We start from the raw sequence: 23,123 nt of genomic DNA, 5'->3' as shown, positions 1-23,123 counted from the left end.
TTCCCTTATCTGACATCAACTGATATCTGTCCTTAATGTTCATGTTTATTAACTGTAACAGACACCCACCTACCAAGCAAACATCACCAACTTGACCTCGTGCTGTAAGGAGAAAAAGGCACATTTACAAGACCTCAGCTCTAGCAACCGAACTCCCACCCCACCTCCACAAAAAGAGCTGTGCCATAATTCTGATGGTATGCAGTTACAACCTTCTGAATGTAGTGTTGTAACTGCGACCGGAACGGTTGCGGGGTTTCTGAGAACAAAAGCGCGGCGGGACCAAACGGGACCAGCCCCCGAACAAACAAAACGAATGGGGAAGGACAGACACAAACAACAGCGGACGACCGACCAAAACCTAACAAACAACAACACGCAAATAGCGAAACCCCACGAATCCACAACGTCCACTCATACATGGAAACAAAGTAATGTAAACACGCTGTTTGTAGGCGAGATGTCGATAGAGTAGTGCGAAAATCACACTGCCTGCTGAGCTTTTTTTTTCTTTATTGTGATTTCATTCCCCTGCCCCACATGGGTAGGGGAGGGCTGTCAGTGGCACAATCCGCCGCTCTTCAGCCGAGTGACAAGACAACTAAGACAAGAAAAATACGTTACATATATAAGGCGATAAAAAAGGGGAACGTAAAACAGAATGAGGGGAGATAATGGAGGTAAAAATACACAAGCATGGAGACGTTTATGGGGGTACAATTAAAAAAGGTCGACATAAAGTTAAAAAACACAGTTGGCGATTCTTAAAACACAAAGAAGACACTGAAGGCACAAATACAGGTTAAAAGTCGGCCACAGTATTAAAAACACTCAAGAACAACAAACTTTAAACCCACTTGGAGCACACATGATGAGTAATAAAACTTCCAGGTGGGACCTGACGAGGGAGAGGCCGGAGAGGATGGAATAGGAGGGGAGAGCAAGGGACAGCACGGGAGGCGGCAGGATGAAGAGAGTAGGGGCGTCAGCGGGTACACTAAGAGGAAGGAGACTGGTGGGGCAGGAGATGAAGAGGGAAGACAAAGCAGGACTGAGTGCAGGACACTGGAGCACAAGAGAGGGAGGGGGAGTAGGAGGGGAAAGCCGCTCAGGAGAAGGGAGGGGGAGGATAGGGAGCCCTGAGGAGGAGGCAGGAGGAAGATGGGGTTAGAGTTGGTAGGAAGGGTAGATGTCAGGGCAAAGCTCATCATCTGGGAGGGGTAGATGGTGAAAGTTGCGTTGGGAAAGGAGGCGGAGGGTGTGGAGATGGAGAGAGGGTGGGACACAATGGTAAAGGCGTGGTAACAGGCTGGGGGTGGAGGCACCAGGGGGCGAGGGCCTGCTGAGCGAGAGGCATGCGCTTAAATATATGATAGAGTACGTCGCTATTGGCCGCTGGGACCACGTGCTCTCCGTGGCGCCCTCATGTTATACGTGGGCGAGGAGTGTGCACGCAGCCATGGCTTATGGCGCGACGGCTGCAGAGACCTCTAGTGGTAACCGAGGTCCATGCTGTCTGGCGCAGATTCGAAACCCACAGCGCTCGGTACTAGCTACAGCTTCTAAACTTCTGCGCACTCTGGTTGTCTGTCACTGGCTCCACCCACCTGCTGCCTCCTAATGCCCGAGCGCCAAATACCATACAGTGAATGTTGGCATAACAATCAGAGCTCTCATACTCACGGGATGTTGAATGCGAGGGAGGAGGTGGGTGGAGCCAGTCATGACTGCTCCACGTGTTCTATTACATATATTTACATGAGGGATAGGCAAAATAATATGAACACCTGTACATACTTGAGGATGGTTTGACGTCCATTTGTCTGTAATACAGCTGCGATTCTTCTTGAAATACTGGCATATAATAATTGTATAGTCTCCAGTGGAATGTCATGCCACTCTTCGACTAGAACCTCTTCTAACTCCTATAGCGATGAGGGAGGCAGAAATCTGTTCCGGAGCCTGCGCTCCAATACCACCCACAAGGGTTCGATAATGTTCAAGTATGGGGAGTGTGCTGGTTAGGGAAGACGCTGCAGTTCAATTGCGTGCTCCTCATATCACGACTGTAATGTCCTGGGTGTGTGAATGAGTGCATTATCGTCCTGAAATATGGCATCATCTTTGGGGAACAACATTTGAATCGTGGGAGCATCTGATCACCTAAAATGTTCACATAATCGTTGTCTGTAATACGGTCTTTGAGAGTAATGATTGGACCAGCAGAATACCATGATACTGCTGCCTACAACATCACACTTCCACCTCCATGCTTAACCGTTGGAATGAAGCAGTCAGGGTTGTAGGCTTCTTTTGGCGCTCTCCAGATGTAAACACGGCCCAATGTTGGAAATAATAAAAACGTTGACTCGTTGGACCATATGACGTGTTAATACTGGTCAACCGTCCAGGATTTATGCTCCTGACACCACGTTTTACGCTTCTTTGCATTGGGTGTCGTCACTAATGGTTTCGGTATAGCAGGTCGTCCATGAATATTCGCTTCATGGAGTTCTTGACGGGCTCTTGAAGTGCTTGAAGTGTATTGAGGTCTGCAGTCACTTCATCCGCCGTAGTTTTATGTTCTTTTGACACAATTCCTCTTAACATACGACGATCTCTGTCGTTTAGTTTTGATTTGCGCCCACTATTACGTTTACATGATGATGTTTTTTCCATGTTTCGTGTAGGCTGTCAAGGCTCTTGCGGGCTTTCAAATATGAACAATGAAAGATGTCATGGTGTAGCCCTCAACATCACGCCCTATGACTCAGACTTGAAATATTAAAAGTTTTGGCTGGTTTCGTTATCTAGGGGCTGTGATACGTAGTTGCCACATTACAAGGCAAATACTGCTGAGTCTACAGTACACAACATGAATAGACACATGAATCGAATGGTCGAAGGTTCCTATCACTCGGCATTTGCGAACTTTGAACGTAATATAGATATTTATAAATGAAAGATTGCAATTAAATAAAATCTGCAGGTTCTATTTTAACGACTATGATGAGTACGATAGTAGAAGTACCTTTAAGAATACGGTATATTTCTGCATAACACTTACTAGTGTCGATGGTCCAGCAATTAAATAAAACGTATGTTGAATAACAGGGAAACAATAGATTCAGAATGCACGTAATTACACTACTGGCCATTAAAATTGCTACACCACGACGATGACGTGCTACAGACGCGAAATTTAACCGACAGGAAGAAGATGCTGTGATATGCAAATGATCAGCTTCTCAGAGCATTCACACAAGATTGGCGCCGGTGGCGACACCTACGAGGTGTGGCTAGAAAAAAACCGGACTAGTACTGGTGAAACAATAAAACGAATGCAATAAGGCTGAAAGTCGCGTGGCCTGTCACGTGACTCTCGCTCCGCCTACTGCTCGAGTTTCATCTGCCTCCTGCACTCAGTCTGCCCGTGGCGTCTGTTTTAAGTAGTTGACGTTTTGTCTGTGCGTCGGAAAATGTTGAGTGTGCAGAAAGAACAGCGTGTTAACATCAAATTTTGTTTCAAACTAGGAAAATCTGCAAGTGAAACGTTTGTAATGTTACAACAAGTGTACGGCGATGATTGTTTATCGCGAACACAAGTGTTTGCGTGGTTTAAACGATTTAAAGATGGCCGCGAAGACACCAGTGATGACACTCGCACTGGCAGACCATTGTCAGCAAAAACTGATGCAAACATTGAAAAAATCGGTAAACTTGTTCGACAAGATCGCCGTTTAACAATCAGAGCAGTGTCTGAGTTAACAGGAGTTGACAAGGAAAGTGTTAGGCAGATTCTTCATGAAAGTTTCAACATGAACAAAGTGTGTTCAAAAATGGTTCCAAAGTGTCTCACAATTGAACAGAAGGAACGCCGAAGAATGATTTGTTCTGACATCCTGGAAAACATTGAAAGTGATCCCACCTTCTTACAAAATGTTATTACTTGCGATGAATCGTGGTTTTTTACTTACGATCCCGAAACTAAACGCCAATCTATGCATTGGAAAACTCCTGGTTCTCCACGACAAAAAAAAGCACGAATGTCAAAATCGAAATTCAAGGCAATGATGATTGTTTTTTTTGACATCAAAGGGATTGTGCACATTGATTGGGTACCAGAGGGACAAACAGTGAATCAGCATTACTACATTAGCGTCCTGGCTACCCTACGTGAGCGAGTACGGAGAAAGCGGAACGATTTGTGGAGAAAAAAGTCATGGATCCTTCACCAAGACAATGCCCCAGCTCAGAGTGCGTTGTCAGTGAAGACGTTTTTGGCAAAACACAAGATTCCCATCTTAGATCATCCACCCTACTCACCTGATTTGGCCCCCTGTGACTTTTTTCTTTTCCCTAAAGTCAAGTCAGCTTTGAAAGGAACTAGATTTGAGACTGTTGAAGCAGTAAAAGAAAAAGCGACGGAAGTAATGTATGGACTTAACGAAAATGATCTGCAGCATTGCTATGAACAGTGGAAAATTCGTATGGAGCGGTGTAGAGACCGAGGAGGAGAGTACATTGAAGGAGATAACATGAAATTGAAAATAATTGTAAATAAATGTTTTTTCCAGCATCAGTCCGGTTTTTTTCTAGCCGCACCTCGTACAACGTGATGACATGAGGAAAGTTTCCAACCGATTTCTCATACACAAACAGCAGTTGACCGGCATTGCATGGTGAAACCCTGTTGTGATGCCTCGTGTAAGTAGGAGAAATGCGTACCATCATGTTTCTCACTTTGATAAAGGTCGGATTGTAGACTATCGCTATTGCGATTTATCGTATCGCGACATTGCTGCTCGCGTTGGTCGAGATACAATGACTGTTAGCAGAATATCGAATCGGTGGGTTCAGGAGGGTAATACGGAACGCCGTGCTGGATCCGAACGGCCTCGTATCTCTAGCAGTCGAGATGACAGGCATCTTATCTGCATGGCTGTAACGGATCGTGCAGCCACGTCTCGATCCCTGCATGACAACAACCATCTGCACGAACAGTTCGACGACGTTTGCAGCAGCATGGACTATCAGCTCGGAGACCGTGGCTGTGGTTACCCTTGATACTGCATCACAGACAGGAGCGCCTGAGATGGTGTACTCAACGACGTACCTGGGTGCACGAATGGCAAAACGTCATCGCGGTGAACGCACATTGGAAGCGAGTATTCGTCATCGCCATACTGGCGTATCACCCGGCGTGATGGTATGGGGTGGCTTTGGTTACACGTCTCGGTCACCTCTTGTTCGCATTGACGGCACTTTGAACAGTGGACGTTAAATTTCATATGTGTTACGACCCGTGGCTCTACCTTTCATTCGATCCCTGCGAAACTCTATATTTCAGCAGGATAATGCACGACCGCATGTTGCAGGTCCTGTACGTGCCCCGACACAGAAAATGTTCGACCGCTGCCCTGGCCAGCACATTCCCCAGATCTCTCACCAACTGAAAACGTCTGTTCAATGATGGCCGAGCAACTGGCTCGTCACAATACGCCAGTCACTACTCTTGATGAACTGTGGTACCGTGTTGAAGCTGCATGAGCAGCTGTACCTGTACACGCCATCCAAGCTCTGTTTGCCTCAATGCCCAGGCGTATCAAGGCCGTTACTACGGCCAGAGGTGGTTGTTCTGGGTACTGATTTCTCAGGATCTATGCACCCAAATTGCGTGAAAATATAATCACATGTCAGTTCTAGTACAATATATTTGTCCAATGATTACCCGTTTATCATCTGCATTTCTTCTTGGTGTAGCAATTTTAATGGCCAGTAGTGTAGTTGTGAACGACAAGATAGCTCTCGAGATATTCACTTCTAAGCGCACACTACTTCTTCACTGTAGAAGCCACGGAAATCCGGAAATCTCACAAGTGCACAAGTCGGCACTCCGATGTATTCTATCTGTCTGCGACCACGTGCAACCCGCTCCACACTCCCCAAGTCTCTGTCGCGCCTCTCCGTCGCGCCATCGCGTCCAGCACTTCCCGTGTCCTGTACCATGCTGTTTCTCCCACTTCCATCCAGTCTCCCCATTAACGAGCGCTGTGATTGGCTATAGCACTCGCGCCATGTCTTCGAGCCAACGCGCCCACACAAACATTCGAAATACTGGATTTACTTTTAAACAACTTGAAATTAAATAAATATTCCTACGGCTGGACCATAAACACGCTCTAACACACATTATTAAATACATAAACAAATTAAATAAACATATATCAAAAGGAATAGAAGAAAATTAGGCCAGTAGCCTAAAGTATCTTTGCTTTCTAAAACATAGTAAATATTTGACTAATTTCTTCATGAATATTATATATCGGATATAAACAAAGACATAGATGACTAAATATATTTATAAGCAGTCTGCTACCGTTTTTTCGTGTAAGTGTGGAGTACTTATGGCCTGACGAGATTAGTAGTATTTGGCCACTTTGACCTCCAATAACTCATGTAATATTCAAGTTACATGCCTGTAATTCATACCAATTTAGGTTTACACTAATAGCTTTGTAAAGACATGGCGAACGACGAAATCGGCTAAACCGTTTAGATTTTGGAAATTCGTTGCTGAGCGTTACTTCTATAATTTGTCAGGTACTAAACTTTAAACTAATAAATATATTGAAAATCCGATTACACCATCAGAATCGTCGTGCAAATAATGGTAATGTACATGTTTCTTTTTGTTCCTCATGATTCCTCTGGCTGCTATTAATTTCTATATGAACTGTGAGATGTCTTACAAAGTCCGCCATCTTTGGCACTCCCGGCGTGCAGGTCTCTTTCATCGTCACAGCGTCACCAAGGAGTTCCCAACCACGTTGTGTGGCCGTTGTGCGGCATCACGCGGTTGCTAAGCTAACGTTCGCGCCACGTGGTTGCTGTCGGGCCGCAACCCGCCGAGAGGCCCCAGCTCGGGCACGCCAATTCCGAACTTAGAATATTTTAAGGCGCCACGACTCTCCCGTTACCTCACACTGTTGAAACAGGTGCTCTTGAAACATTCAGTAAGTAGGCTGTCTTGGTTACTGATGCTCCAGCTAATCGGGCCCCCTCAAGCTGCCCTCTATGGAACTATGCCAAGTCTTTCATTGTACGTCGACCTCGGCCTCTGAATGCAAATACGACGTGTGCACTACTCATAAACAGCCTGCACTGATGCCTAGTCCGTACTGAACACGCACAGTCCAGCGCGACACGTGCCCTACCTCTGTTCACATTATTTTGCCTATCCCCTGTATATACATACTCCTCTCTTATGGACAGAGACCTAGTCGTATCCTACCATATTACATCTCCAAAGCAAGCTTCGTAATTAATGACTTCGTAATTATACATCCCTTTAGCCTCATTATCGTCATCCTCTCGTAAAGAAGAGTCTAACGTCACTTCACTATGTTTCTCTGCCTTTAGCACTTCTTATCTGCAACTAAATCGGACGGTTAAAATAATAGCATGAAGAAACAAGCGCTTTCGTTTTCCTCGTACAAAAGTTAGTCGTATAGCCGCATGCAACGATGCTTACAGGTCACAAGTTTCACGAGTTTTGACGTTTACACGTTGCAGTTTGACCATCATTGTACGCTGCTCCTGAAGGTGCCCCGCTATCGCTTCTTGGCTCCTGGTCATTACGGACACGAACCTCTTACTCTTTCTACCGTGCAGTACTTCGCACTGCGGAGTTGGGCTGCCGCAGTGCGTGACAAACAACCCGTGCACGACCGTTGAAAAGCTGCGTGTTCAGAAGGTCACTGTCAGAATTGTGGCCCAAAGCTCCGCTCTGGATCGATTACTGGGACTGACATCTTGCAAGTCTACTTTTTTCACCTTAAAATATGTGGTCAAATTGCTAACCTTTCCTTGTTAGATGCAATCAGTTCTCACTACATACAGTTTCTTTTCTCTACAGTGGTTATTACTTAGTTCTAAGGTTGTTGTTAGCCCATCCGGTTAGCCGTGCGGTCTAACGCACGGCTTTAAGGATTGGGGAGAAGCGCCTGGTCCCCGGCACGAATCCGCCCGGCGGGTTTGTGTCGAGGTCCGGTGAGCCGGCCAGTCTGTGGATGGTTTTTAGGCGGTTTTCCATCTGCCTCGGCGAATGCAGGCTGGTTACCCTTTTCCCGCCTCAGCTACACTATGTCGGCGACTGCTGCGCAAACAAGTTCTCCGCGTACGCGTACACCATAAATGCTCTACCACGCAAACATAGGGGTTACACTTGTCTGGTGTGAGACGTTTCCTGGGGGGGTCCACTAGGGTCCGAACCGCACAATAACCCTGAAAGAGGGGTTCGGTGTGGGGCGGCGGAGGGGTGAAGTGGACTGCGGTAGTCGTCGTGGGGTTGCGGACCACTGTGGCTGCGGCGGGGACGGAGCCGCTCCGTCGTTTCTAGGCCCCCAGTTAACATACAATACAATACAACACAAGGTTGTTGTTTCCCATGTGTTTTCGCTAGGACAACTCGCATCCTCATGTGTTCGTTAACACAGACGAGATTTTCTTAATTAGAATACCTTAAAGAGCATATTACACTACGTTTGACAGTAAAGTACTTCGAAATAAGATACTCACCAGTTTTGTTCGAGTCCCTCAGCATAAAAGTAGGCCGATGGTAGCTCTCACATTGTCCCCTGGCGTGTATGGCTCTTGTGATGCGTTGAACAGCGTGCACTGACTGGCAGAGGACATAGCGCCTCAGATGATCCGTTTGCAGCGCTGTCTCGTTCCATTCCACGTCGTTCAACCTTTCAAAATAAAACGGAGTCATCATACTTTGCAGAATAGAACAGTGAATGCTAAAATGAACCTCCTCCAGGTTTTACGGTTCCCATTGATAGAGCTGGCCAGGACATCAGAGACGAATGAATGTATTAGACTGAGTTATTCTGGTGAACCGGGTGGTCTCTGTTGAAATACAAGAATGCTCGTGAACACATTCGGCCATAATTGTGTCAGGACGAGCAAGTGCTCTTGTACAGAAGGGTCGTTACTATCGTAAGGCCTTACAGAATATACACCCATAGACGCACGATGTATCCACAGGTTAATGTTTACATTTGGTAACCAGATAGTGGAACTCGGTGTCACTTCATGCAGGCCTTTCAGACCACATTTAAAAACATGGAGCGGGGAGTCCTCCAGAACGTGTCTCAACGTCTGCTACCTGGCACGACAGTCACAGGCAGCACTTGCACTATCAGCCCACTTCTTCAAGATATGGCCACGTCTCCGTCGAGTCATTTCGACGCAATTGAATATTGAGATTTCACAAGAAGAACGATGAAACTGTGCAACCTTACTCAGTTAGTGTATTCTGGAGCACACTATTTAAGGGGGGACGTTGATGAAATTGACCAAAAATGTAAATTTTCGATTTATTTTTTATTTGTTATTACAAGTCGTGGACAATGAGTTCCCAAAGTTGCGATGTTGAAATCGCATCCGAACTGCCTGAAAATTAATTAAAAGTGTGACACGGCCTCCCTGCCACGTCTAGAGTGATTTCAGGTGTGCCGCAGGGGAGTGTCGTAGGACCGTTGCTATTCACAATATACATAAATGAACTTGTGGATGACATCGGAAGTTCACTGAGGCTTTTTGCGGATGATGCTGTGGTATATCGAGAGGTTGTAACAATGGAAAATTGTACTGAAATGCAGGGGGATCTGCAGCGAATTGACGCATGGTGCAGGGAATGGCAATTGAATCTTAATGTAGACAAGTGTAATGTGCTGCGAATACATAGAAAGATAGATCCCTTATCATTTAGCTACAAAATAGCAGGTCAGCAACTGGAAGAAGTTAATTCCAGAAATTATCTGAGAGTACGCATTAGGAGTGATTTAAAATGGAATGATCATATAAAGTTGATCGTCGGTAAAGCAGATGCCAGACTGAGATTCATTTGAAGAATCCTAAGGAAATGCAATCCGAAAACAAAGGAAGTAGGTTACAGTACGCTTGTTCGCCCACTGCTTGAATACTGCCCAGCAGTGTGGGATCCGTACCAAATAGGGCTGATAGAAGAGATAGAGAAGATCCAATGGAGAGCAGCACGCTTCGTTACAGGATCATTTGTAATCGCGGAAGCGTTACGGAGATGATAGATAAACTCCAGTGGAACACACTGCAGGAGAGACGTTCAGTAGCTCGGTACCGGCTTTTGTTGAAGTTTCGAGAACATACCTTCATCCGAAGAGTCAAGCAGTATATCTCGCGAAGAGACCATGAGGATAAAACCAGAGAGATTAGAGTCCACACAGAAGCATACCGACAATCCTTCTTTCCACGAACAATACGAGACTGGAATAGAAGGGAGAACCGATAGAGGTACTCAATGTACCCTCCGCCCTCAGGTTGCTTTCGGAGTATGGATGTAGATGTAGAAGCTCAGAGGGATAACAACCCCTACATGCACAAGGAGAGGTTTCCAAATTGTATCCTGGATCTTGTCAAGCACACTTACAGGTTTGTGGCCGATCCTGCACTTCTCAAAAAGTGTGTTCATGGCAAAACCCAAAATCAAATTGAGTCTCTAAATTCACTCATATGGAAACGATGCCCTAAAAACACATTTGCATCTGCCACAATTGTGAGAATCGCAACTTATGATTCAGTTATTGTATTTAATGATGGGAACGTCGGGAGGATGGAGGTATTAGAAAGAATGGGCTTCAAGGTAGGGAATTTTACTCAAGACATCCTTAGGAAAATAGATTTACAGCGCGTCTCTGCAGCTGAAAAGTCAGTTGAAGACCTGGTAAAGGAAAGAAGACAGACAACAAGAAACCAAAAGAGAAGCCTTGAAGGGAAAGACGACCCAGAGTACAAATGTGGTGCCTTCTGAAGAAGTGACATAAGGAAAAATGTTAGGTTGAACTTTAAATTGCGTTTCCTGGAAAGTTTTTTTTTAAGTTTATGTACCTTTTCCTCAGAATGCTAGAATTATGAAATTCTGTACACACATTTCTGTAAACCTAATAAACCTTGTCACTAGAGCAAATTATGAATTTCTGATTGCAAGTTGAGATATGGGGCAAAGTGCTTGGAATTTCGCATGAATTTAAAATTGTACTTGTTGAATTATAATTAAAAAATTATGAAAATTCTTCTATTTGACCTATTCCAAAAACCTCATGAGAGAAGCTTGCAGCATATAAAGAGATGAAACAGAGAAATTGTTGTGGAGATCTCTTGAATACTTTCTGAGAAAAAGGAATATACATTATATTTTGAAAATAAAACTTCAAATTTCATTCAAAAAAAGTTGAATATATATAATCAAAGATTTTATATGTAAATTTGTTACTTTCATGTAAATCGTGGTAAAAAATTTCATTGCCATATCTCCAAAACTGTGGATTTGGTGCATTTTTGAACGAGTATGTGTTTTTCATCAACGTCACCCCTTAAGATTCAATTCTCATTGGACTTTGTCTTAATTACTGGCACCTTGACACCTTTGATTGTGAGATTTGCAGGGGCAGAACAGGCAACCACTGAATAGGAGCTGATATGGCAAGCCATCAATGGTCATCATGGACCCCTCTGTCTTATTTCTATGTGCGCTGTTCTCTCATGCTGGACGGCAATACTCAGCAGCTGAGTCACCAGGTGAAATTGCTGCATTGCGTAGTTTATTTGCAGTTGCTCCCAGTTGTTTCCAGCAATGTGGTGCCGCAGATTTACTGTTGTACCAAACGTCTTTGACAGGTTTGCACAGTACTGCATAAGAGACTGTGAGAGGTAGAGGGAGACACCTAGATATTTAGGGAAGCATCTGTGGGCAACTTTGATCTCATCTATTAGGTTTACAACTTTGCTTCCGCCGTTTTGCAATGGACGGCATTGGCGGCAAGTGGGTTTCAGGTGGTTGGTCGTAAGTGTAATACAATAAGCTTAGGCATCGGTAAGCATAATGCCATAAAGTATTAGTCGATTTGTGATTGCATCATAAGGTTATTCTCGATTAAGAACGTCAACTTACGTACATATTTCTCGCCATTTGCGGGAAGTTTTAATTTTCTGCTTTAACATCTGTTTCTGTGATTCTTAAAATTCTGGGTAAGACCACAGGTGAGGGAACTATTAGTGGAAGAACGTGCAGAGAATGTTTTCAACGCCTTAAGACCGGTGATTTTGATGTCGAAGACCGGCATGGCGGTGGAAGACAGAACGTTTCCGTAGCTACTGAAACAGACGAAGACAGTTACAGGACATCATTATCGAAAGCAATTGATGCGATCGAGCCCAGCACTGAAACACAAACGGCACAATACAGCGATAGACACGGAAAGGTAATTTTGCCGCAGGTCGGTGCTCGATCCCATGCCACAAAAATCGTCAAAATATACATGGAAACGTTGAAATGAGAAGTCCTATCCCTCCCGCCGTATTCTCCAAACGTTGCTCTCTCTGCAAACTTCTTCCATCAGTGGCATACGGTCTGGCTGACCAGCACATCCGATCATTTTAAAAAGTGCAAAATTGAATCGATTCAAGCATCCCCACAATAGACGCCCAGTTCTTCCGCCACGGGGTTCGTATGCTATCCGAAATGTCTACATCTACATCTACATCCATACTCCGCAAGCCACCTGACGGTGTGTGGCGGAGGGTACCCTGAGTACCTCTATCGGTTCTCCCTTCTATTCCAGTCTCGTATTGTTCGTGGAAAGAAGGATTGTCGGTATGCTTCTGTGTGGACTCTAACCTCTCTGATTTTATCCTCATGGTCTCTTCGCGAGATATACGTAGGAGGGAGCAATATACTGCTTGACTCTTCGGTGAAGATATGTTCTCGAAACTTTAACAAAAGCCCGTACCGAGCTACTGAGCGTCTCTCCTGCAGAGTCTTCCACTGGAGTTTATCTATCATCTCCGTAACGCTTTCGGGATTACTAAATGATCCTGTAACGAAGCGCGCTGCTCTCTGTTGGATCTTCTCTATCTCTTCTATCAACCCTATCTGGTACGCATCCCACACTGCTGAGCAGTATTCAAGCAGTGGGCGGACAAGCGTACTGTAACCTACTTCCTTTGTTTTCGGATTGCATTTCCTTAGGATTGTTCCAATGAATCTCAGTCTGGCATCTGCTTTACCGACGATCAACTTTATATGATCATTCCATTTTAAATCACTCCTAATGCGTACTCTCAGATAATTTCTGGAATTAACTGCTTCCAGTTGCTGACCTGTTATTTTGTAGCTAAATGATGGGGGATCTATGTTTCTATGTATTCGCAGCACATTACACTTGTCTACATTAAGATTCAATTGCCATTCCCTGCACCATGCGTCAATTCGCTGCAGATCCTCCTGTATTTCAGTACAATTTTCCATTGTTACAATCTCTCGATACACTACAGCATCATCTGCAAAAAGCCTCAGTGAACTTCCGATGTCATCCACAAGGTCATTTATGTATATTGTGAATAGCAACGGTCCTACGACACTCCCCTGCGGCAGACCTGAAATCACTCTCACTTCGGAAATTTGGGAGAATGTAGTGTCCAGTGACGGGCAATACTATGAATCATAATTTATTTGTAAAATTTTCACAATAAAGCCCCGAACTTCGAGAAAAAATGACGGAAGCAAAGTTGTATACCTAAAAAAAACGACATGTAATCTGCCTGTGTGCCTCTTTGTCATGGAGATAGAACGCTGCGAGCTCTATTTTACGTTTGGTCTGGCTGTAGTCTCTACTTGTAAATGTACTCAATCAATCTGGTGTCACAGGCTCAGGTGAATGTGTCCGTCATATTTTGGGCTGCTATGATGTTCAAAAATCTGACATCTCTCATAGATGTCGGTGACAAGTGCAGTGCTATATCGGAAAAGGTTCCTTCAACTTTTTGGCCAGTCCTACAGACAACTGATCGTGGGTGGTTTCGCTTTGCAACACAATATTGCACGGAAACATCATCGCCTCTTCGTAAATATCATTCTGCAGGAGACAGGAATCAAACGAGTGGAACAGCTAGTGGTATCTGTTGACTGCGTCTATTGGGACTAGATGTTATTTGGGATGCGTTGTTACAGGACGCAGTCTCATACACTTGATGACTGCAGGAACGCCGCTGCTGAAGAGAGAGACAGGCTGCTGCAGAAACACACCGACCACCACGTCGACAACATGCCGAGCATAATCAAAGCATGCTACAATGCAAAGGGTGGCTCAACGTCATAATGAATGTTATGCACCACCAGACGTCCGTTTAATTGATGTTCCAACAGACTGCATTTATTTTGGGTATTGTGAAATATATCAGTCAGGTGGTGAAGTGGCACATCTGTTGTATCGTTGTTAATTTATACTACTGCACCTCATGTTCCTGCTGATTGATGAATATCTCATGCTGATAATATGATGATATCGGTGACTGCCAGCCACTGCTTAATATCTCTCTGTCTGTGTAAGTAATTGCATGTCCCGTAATCGTTGTGTTGTGCACTGAAGCGCCAAAGAAACTGGTATAGGCAGGCGTATATGTAAACAACCAGAATAATGTGCTGCGGTCGGCAACGCCCTATATAAGACAAGAAGTGTCTGGCGCAGTTGTTAGACCGGTTACTGCTGCTACAATGACAGGTTATCATGATTTAAGTGAGTTTGACCTTGGTGTTATAGTCGGCACACGAGCAATGACACACAGAATCTCCGAGGTAGCAATGAAGTGGGGATTTTCCTGCACGACCGTTTCACGAGTGTACCGTGAATAACAGGAATCCGGTAAAACATCAAATCTTCGACATTACTGCACCGGAAAAAAATCCTACAAGAGCGGGAACAACGCCGACTGAAGAGAATCGTTCAACGTGACAGAAATGCAACCCTTCTTCAAAATGTTACAGATTTCAATGCTGGACCATGAACAAGTGTCAGCGTGCGAACCGTTCAACGAAACATCATCCATATGGACTTTCGGAGCCGAATGTCCATTCGTGGATGCTTGATGACTGAACGACACAAAGTCTTAGGCCTTGCCTGGACCAGTCAACACCGACATTGGACTGTTGATGACCGGAAACATGTTGTCTCGTCGGACGAGTCTCGTCTCAGATTGTATCCAGCGGATGAAGTATACGGGTATGGAAACAACCTCTTGAATCCATGGGCCATGCATGTCAGCAGGGGACTGTTCAAGCTGATGGAGGCTCTGTAATGGTGTGGGGCGTGTGCAATTGGAGTGATATGGGACCCCTGATACGTCTAGGTACGACTCTGACAGGTGACACGTACGTAAGCAACCCGTATGATCACCTGCATCAATTCATGTCCATTGTGCATTCCAACGGACTTGGGCAATTCCAGCAGGAAAATTCGATATCCCACACGTCCAGAATTGCTAGAGTTGCTCCAGGAACACTCTTCTAAGCGCTTCCGCTGGCCACCAAACTCCACAGACATGAAAAATATTGAGCATATCTGGGATGCCTTGCAACGTGCTGTTCAGAAGAGATATCCACTCTACGTATTTATGGAGAGCTCTGCAGGATTCATGGTGTTGATTCCTTTCAGCCCCATCGACGGGACGAGGTTCTCCTCACTCGGCTTCGGATAGGCCATAGCCCTATGACGCATGGATTCCTGCTCCGGCGAGAGGACCCTCCAATGTGTGGTGCTTGCGGCGTCCAGGTCACTGTGCGCCGCGTTTTATTGGATTGAGTTTTATTTTCTGACCAGCGCGCAGCGGCTGACTGGCCTGCGAAACTGCCATCTCTTTTAGGCAACACTCGGATGAAATTGGTTAAAGTTTTAAAGTTCTGTGCCATGTCAAATGTTTTTACAAAGATTTTAGGGAGAGGATCTTAATTTGCTCACTGTATGACAAGCTCGACCATATTTTATGTAAGTGGCCAGCCAATGACAATTTCCTGTGGCATTCTTGTTGCTACGTTTTCCCTTTCCTTACGTTTTACTTTCTTATGTAGCATTTTCCTTCTTTTACTGCCTTCTTTGCGTGTGTGCTTCAGTTTCATTAGGTCTGTCCATATTCGTTCCTTTTAATGTGTGTCAGGGCGCTGATGACCTCGACGTTGAGCACCCATAAGCCCCAACAAACACACACACACACACACACACACACACACACACACACACACACACACACCCTCCAGCGCTACATCAGACATTAGTTGAGTGCATGCCACATCATGTTGGAACACTTCTGCGTGTTCGCGAGGGCAGTACACGATATTAGGGAGGTTTGGCTCTCCAGTGCATGAATGTAACAGAGTGTTGGAGGGGGGGGGGGGGAGGGGTCACACAGAAGGAAATGGGGTGGGGCTGCCCTGGCCACGAGCCTCAGGTTGAGCTCCCTGGTGATAATGTCCAAGTTCTATAGGCTGAGCCACGTAGAACAGTGAACAGAGAACTGGTTCAAATGGTTCAAATGGCTCTGAGCACTATGGGACTTAACAACTGAGGTCATCAGTACCCTAGACTTAGAACTACTTAAACCTAACTAACCTAAGGACATCACACACATCCATGCCCGAGGCAGGATTCGAACCTGCGACCGCAGCAGTCGCTCGGTTCCGGACTGAAGCGCCTAGAACCGCTCGGCCACCGCGGCCGGCGGCAAACTGGGCACAGAGTGTGCATATTAGGTGTTTATGTTCTCTTAATGCCCACTGTAGCATTGGCTAGGCAAGTGCAGTCAAGATCCCACGACCTACGCGCTGTGCAGTCCAGGGCTTTGGTTAAAAACCTCTGTATAATGAAGAGTGCAGTGCGTCCAGCCAGCGCAGAATAAATACTTTTACAAGTTGGCCACACTAGTCAACGAACAGCTTAGTGGAGTGTTGCTTTCTCTGGTATTGCTTTTCCTAAACAACTGGAAGGTGCCAGGCTGGTCGAGAGATACTCACCTGTGTTTTTTCATTGGAAGCTGGCTACCGCCTCCTTCCTTCACGACGAGCAAATGACGGGAGTCATTACTCAATTTGAAGAGGAATTCATCTGTAAAGGGCAGATTTCCCAATTCCTTTACGGGACAAAGAACAGCAAAGACACTTGAGACATATATGGATTTAAATAGGTGATTTTTCTTATTTTTGGATGTTGTGTATGTTAGAAGCAGGGAGTACATTTGGCCGAATTTTATGGCTGTCTTCAAGGGCATTAATACTGGCTGGTCACTCTTTCTCTTCCCATACAGCCGAGCGGGTTAGCCGAATGGTCTAAGGCGTCTTGTCACGGTCCGCGCAGCTTCCTCCATCGGAGGTTCCAGTCCTCCCTCGGGCATGGGTGGGTGTGTCGTCCTTAGAGTAAGTTACTTTAAGTTAGATTAAGTAGTGCGTAAGCTTAGGGACCGATGACCTCAGCAGTTTGGTCCCATAAGACCTTACGACAAATTTCCAATTTCTTTCCATACATTCTATATCTCCAACTCCGCTAAACACTGGGATGCTGAAGAATCAGTAGAACTGGAGAATAATACAAATCCTGCAGAAACATAGATGTAGGACTTCTTTCTTGTTTTCCAGTAGTGTATTTGAAAACATGATGTCGTTAGGTTAGTTAGGTTTAGGTAGTTCTAAGTTGTAGGGGACTGATGACCTCAGATGTTAAGTCCCATAGTGCTCAGAGCCATTTGAACCATTTTTGAAAACATGAAATGTTACCTTTTCCACATAGCTTATAACGATGGATGGGGTGTAGTCGAAGACATAGTTACAACAACCAGTACTATCTGTTGTCAGCTACAGCAGTTGATTCGTGTGCTCTAAATCTCGGAAGTGTAACTCTTTCTCACAGTGCATGTTGTAGTATGTGTAGTGGTTTGTTCAAATGACTCCGTAAAAACATGCCCAATCATTCTTTTTTTTTTGTCTCTTAACATGCACCACTGCCTTTGATTAGTCATCAAAACGTTCTCGGACCCGGGTTCGAAATCCGACACCACTTAAATTTTGATTAATAATCATCATTAGTGGCCGAAGACTTCCGGCATGAGAAGTCAGCCTCATTCTGCCAACGGCCTTGTCAAAGAGGGCGGAGGAGCGGTCAGGGGTTCAGGGCACTCTCTTGTCCTAGGGGTGGGAAACTGGACCTAAAGGTGGAAGAATCAGCAGTGACGAACGGCATGAGGATGCAGAAGGCAATGTGCACCACTGCATTAAAAACGAATAATGTGTATCCACAGGACATGAGCCCTGTAATTGAAAAAGTGTCATGATGATCCCTCCATTCGCAAAAGATTCCGGAATAGTCCCCAATTCGGATCTCTGGGAGTAGACTGCCAAGGAGGAGGTGGTCATGAGGAAATGCATGAATAACCAACGAAAGGCTAACGTTCTATGAGTCAGGACGTGGAATGTAAAATGCTTGAAAGTGGTAGGAAAGCTAGAAAATTTGGAAGGGGAAATGCAAAGGCCCAATCTAGGTGCTGTATAGGTCAGTGAAGTGAAATGGAAAGAAGGATTTCCGCTCAAATGAGTACAGCAGCGGAAAATGGTATAACGGGAGTATGATTCGTGATGAATAGGAAGGTAGGGCAGAGAGTGTGTTAGTGTGAACAGATCAGTGAAATCAGTGATAGGATTCTTCTTGTCAGAATCGACAGTAAACCAACGCGACAACGATAGTTCAGGTATACATGCCAACGTCGAAAGCTGAAGATGAAGAGACAGAGAAAGTATATAAAGATATTGAAAGGGTAATACAGTACGTAAAGCGAGATAAAAATCTAATACTCATGGGGGAATTGAATGCAGTTGTAGGGGAAGGGGTGGAAGAAAAGGTTTCAGAAGAATATGGGCTAGGGACAAGGAATGAGAGAGGAGAAAGACTAATTGAGTTCTGTAATAAATTTCAGCTAGTAATAGCAAATACCCTGTTCAAGAATCACAAGAGGAGCAGATATATTTGGAAAAGGCCGGGTGATACGGGATGATTTCAGCTGGATTACATCATGGTCAGACAGAGATTCCCAAATCACATACTGCATCGTAAGGCGTACCCAGGAGCAAATACAGACCCAGATCACAATGCAGTAGTGATGAAGTGTAGGATGAAATTTAAGAGATTAGTCAGGAAGAATCAATGCCCAAAGAAGGTGGATACGGAACTACTAAGGAATGACGAGATTCGCTTGAAGTTCTCTAAGGCTGTGGATACAGCAATAAAGAATTGGCCAGTAGGCAGTACAGTTGAAGAGGAATGGACAACTCTAAAAAGGGCACATACAGAAGTTGGAAAGAAAAACACAGGTACAAAGAAGGTAACTGTGAAGAAACCACGGGTAACGGAAGAAATACTTCAGTTGATCGATGAAAGAAGAAAGTACAAAACTGTTCATGGTAATTCAGGAATACAGAAATACAAGTCGCCGAGGAATTAAATAAATAGGAAGTGCAGGGAGGCTAAGACGAAATGGCTGCATGAAAATTGTTATGAACACGAAAAAGAATATACTGTCGAAGGACTGAGTCAGCATATAGGAAAGTCAAAACAACCTACGGTGAAATTAAAAGCAAGGCTGCTAACATTAACAATGCTAAGGGAATTCCACTGTTAAAATGCAGAAGAGAGGGGGCTCCTAGGCGGAAAGAGTACACCGAAGGCCCCTATGAGGGGGAAGATTCGTTTGATGTAGCAGAAGAAAAAACAGGAGCCGATACAGAAGAGAAGGGATCCAGTATTAGAATCAGAATTTAAGGGAGCTTTGGAGGACTTTAGGTCAAAAGGGGCAAAAGAGATAGAATTTCTAAAATCATTGGGGGAAGTGGCAACAAAACTACTATTCGCGTTGGTGAGTAGAATATACACTCCTGGAAATTGAAATAAGAACACCGTGAATTCATTGTCCCAGGAAGGGGAAACTTTATTGACACATTCCTGGGGTCAGATACATCACATGATCACACTGACAGAACCACAGGCACATAGACACAGGCAACAGAGCATGCACAATGTCGGCACTAGTACAGTGTATATCCACCTTTCGCAGCAATGCAGGCTGCTATTCTCCCATGGAGACGATCGTAGAGATGCTGGGTGTAGTCCTGTGGAACGGCTTGCCATGCCATTTCCACCTGGCGCCTCAGTTGGACCAGCGTTCGTGCTGGACGTGCAGACCGCGTGAGACGACGCTTCATCCAGTCCCAAACATGCTCAATGGGGGACAGATCCGGAGATCTTGCTGGCCAGGGTAGTTGACTTACACCTTCTAGAGCACGTTGGGTGGCACGGGATACATGCGGACGTGCATTGTCCTGTTGGAACAGCAAGTTCCCTTGCCGGTCTAGGAATGGTAGAACGATGGGTTCGATGACGGTTTGGATGTACCGTGCACTATTCAGTGTCCCCTCGACGATCACCAGTGGTGTACGGCCAGTGTAGGAGATCGCTCCCCACACCATGATGCCGGGTGTTGGCCCTGTGTGCCTCGGTCGTATGCAGTCCTGATTGTGGCGCTCACCTGCACGGCGCCAAACACGCATGCGACCATCATTGGCACCAAGGCAGAAGCGACTCTCATCGCTGAAGACGACACGTCTCCATTCGTTCCTCCATTCACGCCTGTCGCGACACCACTGGAGGCGGGCTGCACGATGTTGGGGCGTGAGCGGAAGACGGCCTAACGGTGTGCGGGACCGTAGCCCAGCTTCATGGAGACGGTTGCGAATGGTCCTCGCCGATACCCCAGGAGCAACAGTGTCCCTAATTTGCTGGGAAGTGGCGGTGCGGTCCCCTACGGCACTGCGTAGGATCCTACGGTCTTGGCGTGCATCCGTGCGTCGCTGCGGTCCGGTCCCAGGTCGACGGGCACGTGTACCTTCCGCCGACCACTGGCGACAACATCGATGTACTGTGGAGACCTCACGCCCCACGTGTTGAGCAATTCGGCGGTACGTCCACCCGGCCTCCCGCATGCCCACTATACGCCCTCGCTCAAAGTCCGTCAACTGCACATACGGTTCACGTCCACGCTGTCGCGGCATGCTACCAGTGTTAAAGACTGCGATGGAGCTCCGTATGCCACGGCAAACTGGCTGACACTGACGGCGGCGGTGCACAAATGCTGCGCAGCTAGCGCCATTCGACGGCCAACACCGCGGTTCCTGGTGTGTCCGCTGTGCCGTGCGTGTGATCATTGCTTGTACAGCCCTCTCGCAGTGTCCGGAGCAAGTATGGTGGGTCTGACACACCGGTGTCAATGTGTTCTTTTTTCCATTTCCAGGAGTGTATGACTCTGGCGACATACCATCTGACTTTCAGAAAAATATCATCCGCACAGTTCAGAAGAATGCAAGAGCTGACAAGTCCGAGAATTATAGCACAATCAGCTTAACAGCTCATGCATCCATGTTGCTGACAAGAATAATATACAGAAGAATTGAAGGAAAACTGATGCTGTGTTAGATGTTAATCAGTATGGCTTTAGGAAACGTGAAGGCGCCACACAGGCAATTCTGATGTTGCAGTTGATAATGGAAACAAGACTAAAGAAAAATCAAGAAACGTTTACAGGATTTGTCGACATGGAAAAGATGTTCGACAATGTAAAATGGTGCAAGATTGTCCCATAAAGTTTTGGGCGTGCACCCGCATAAATTCAGATTCTTCTTCTAATATTTCGGCTGAATACCGTCCAGCCATTTTGAGACTGAGTGTCACCTCGGCTCACTCTGAAGATGGCTGGACGGTATTCAGCCGAAATATTAGAAGAAGAATCTGAATTTATGCGGCTGCATGCCCGAAACTTTATGGAACAGTCCTTACGCCGCGAAAACATGAACATGGAAATGGTGCAAGAGGTTCGAAATTCTGAGAAAAATAGGGTAACCTATAGGGAGAGACGGGTAATATACAGTATGTACAAGAGCCATGAGGGAATAATACGGGTGGACGACCAAGAACGAAGTGCCCGGATTAAGAATTTCGTAAGACAGGGATGTAGTCTTTTGCCCATACTGTTCAATCAGTACACTGAAGAAGCAATGATAGAAATAGGGGAAAGGTTCAGGGGTGGAATTAAAATTAAAGGTGACAGGATATCAGTGACACGATTCGCTGATGACATTGCTATCCTGAGTGAAAGTGAAGAAGAATTCCACGGCTTGCTGAAAGGAATGAAAAACCTAATGAATACAGAATATGGATTGAGAGTAAATCAAAGAAAGACGAAAGTAATGAGAAGTAGCAGAAATGAGAAGAGCAAGAAACTTAACATCAGGATTGATGGTCACCAAGTAGATGAAGTTAAGAAATTCTACTATCTAGACAATAAAAGAACCAACGATGGACGGAGCAAGGGGGACATCAAAATCAGACTAACACTGCCAAAAAGGGCGTTCCTGGCTAAGAGAAGTCTACTAGTATAGGCCTCAATTTTAGGAAGAAATTTCTGAGAATGCACGTTTGGAGCACAGCATTGTATGGTAGCGAAACATGGACTGGGGGAAAACTGGAACAGAAGAGACTCGAAGACTTTGAGATGTGGTGCTACAACTGAATGTTGAAAATTACGTGGACTGACAAGGAAGGAAATGAGGAAGTTCTGCGCAGAATCGGAGAGGAAAAGACTGTGTGGAAATCACTGCCAAGGAGAAGCGACAGGATGATAGGACATCTGTTAAGACCTCCATGTATAATGGTACTTTGCGGGCAGGCGTGTCAGTTAGCACCATATTAATTAAAATCGGGGATAAATAGATTTTATTTTGGAAGAATTAAAAAAATTATTCAAATGGCTCTGAGCACTATGGGACTCAACTTCTGAGGTCATTAGTCCCCTAGAACTTAGAACTAGTTAAACCTAACTAACCTAAGGACATCACACACATCCATGCCCGATGCAGGATTCGAACCTGCGACCGTAGCAGTCGCGCGGTTCCGGACTGAGCGCCTAGAACCGCTAGACCACCGCAGCCGGCAGGAAGAATTAAAAAGGGGAAAGTAATATGAAACTTTAATAACTCCACAGTATTACTAAGAAACAATATAATGAAAAGTAATAAAAAGCAAAGTAGCAAAGACCAAGCGGGACAGAAAGATATAGGGGCGTTTGTTTTTTAATACATATAAAAGAACATGTAACACATTATTGAGATCTCTACCTTCAGTTATGAAAAAGTGGTACGCGACTACGAAATTCGTTAG

The sequence above is a fragment of the Schistocerca nitens genome, chromosome 10 (genome assembly GCF_023898315.1).
Source record: "Schistocerca nitens isolate TAMUIC-IGC-003100 chromosome 10, iqSchNite1.1, whole genome shotgun sequence".
NCBI classification, from domain to species: domain Eukaryota; kingdom Metazoa; phylum Arthropoda; class Insecta; order Orthoptera; family Acrididae; genus Schistocerca; species Schistocerca nitens.
Note: the sequence above shows the minus strand (reverse complement) of the source record.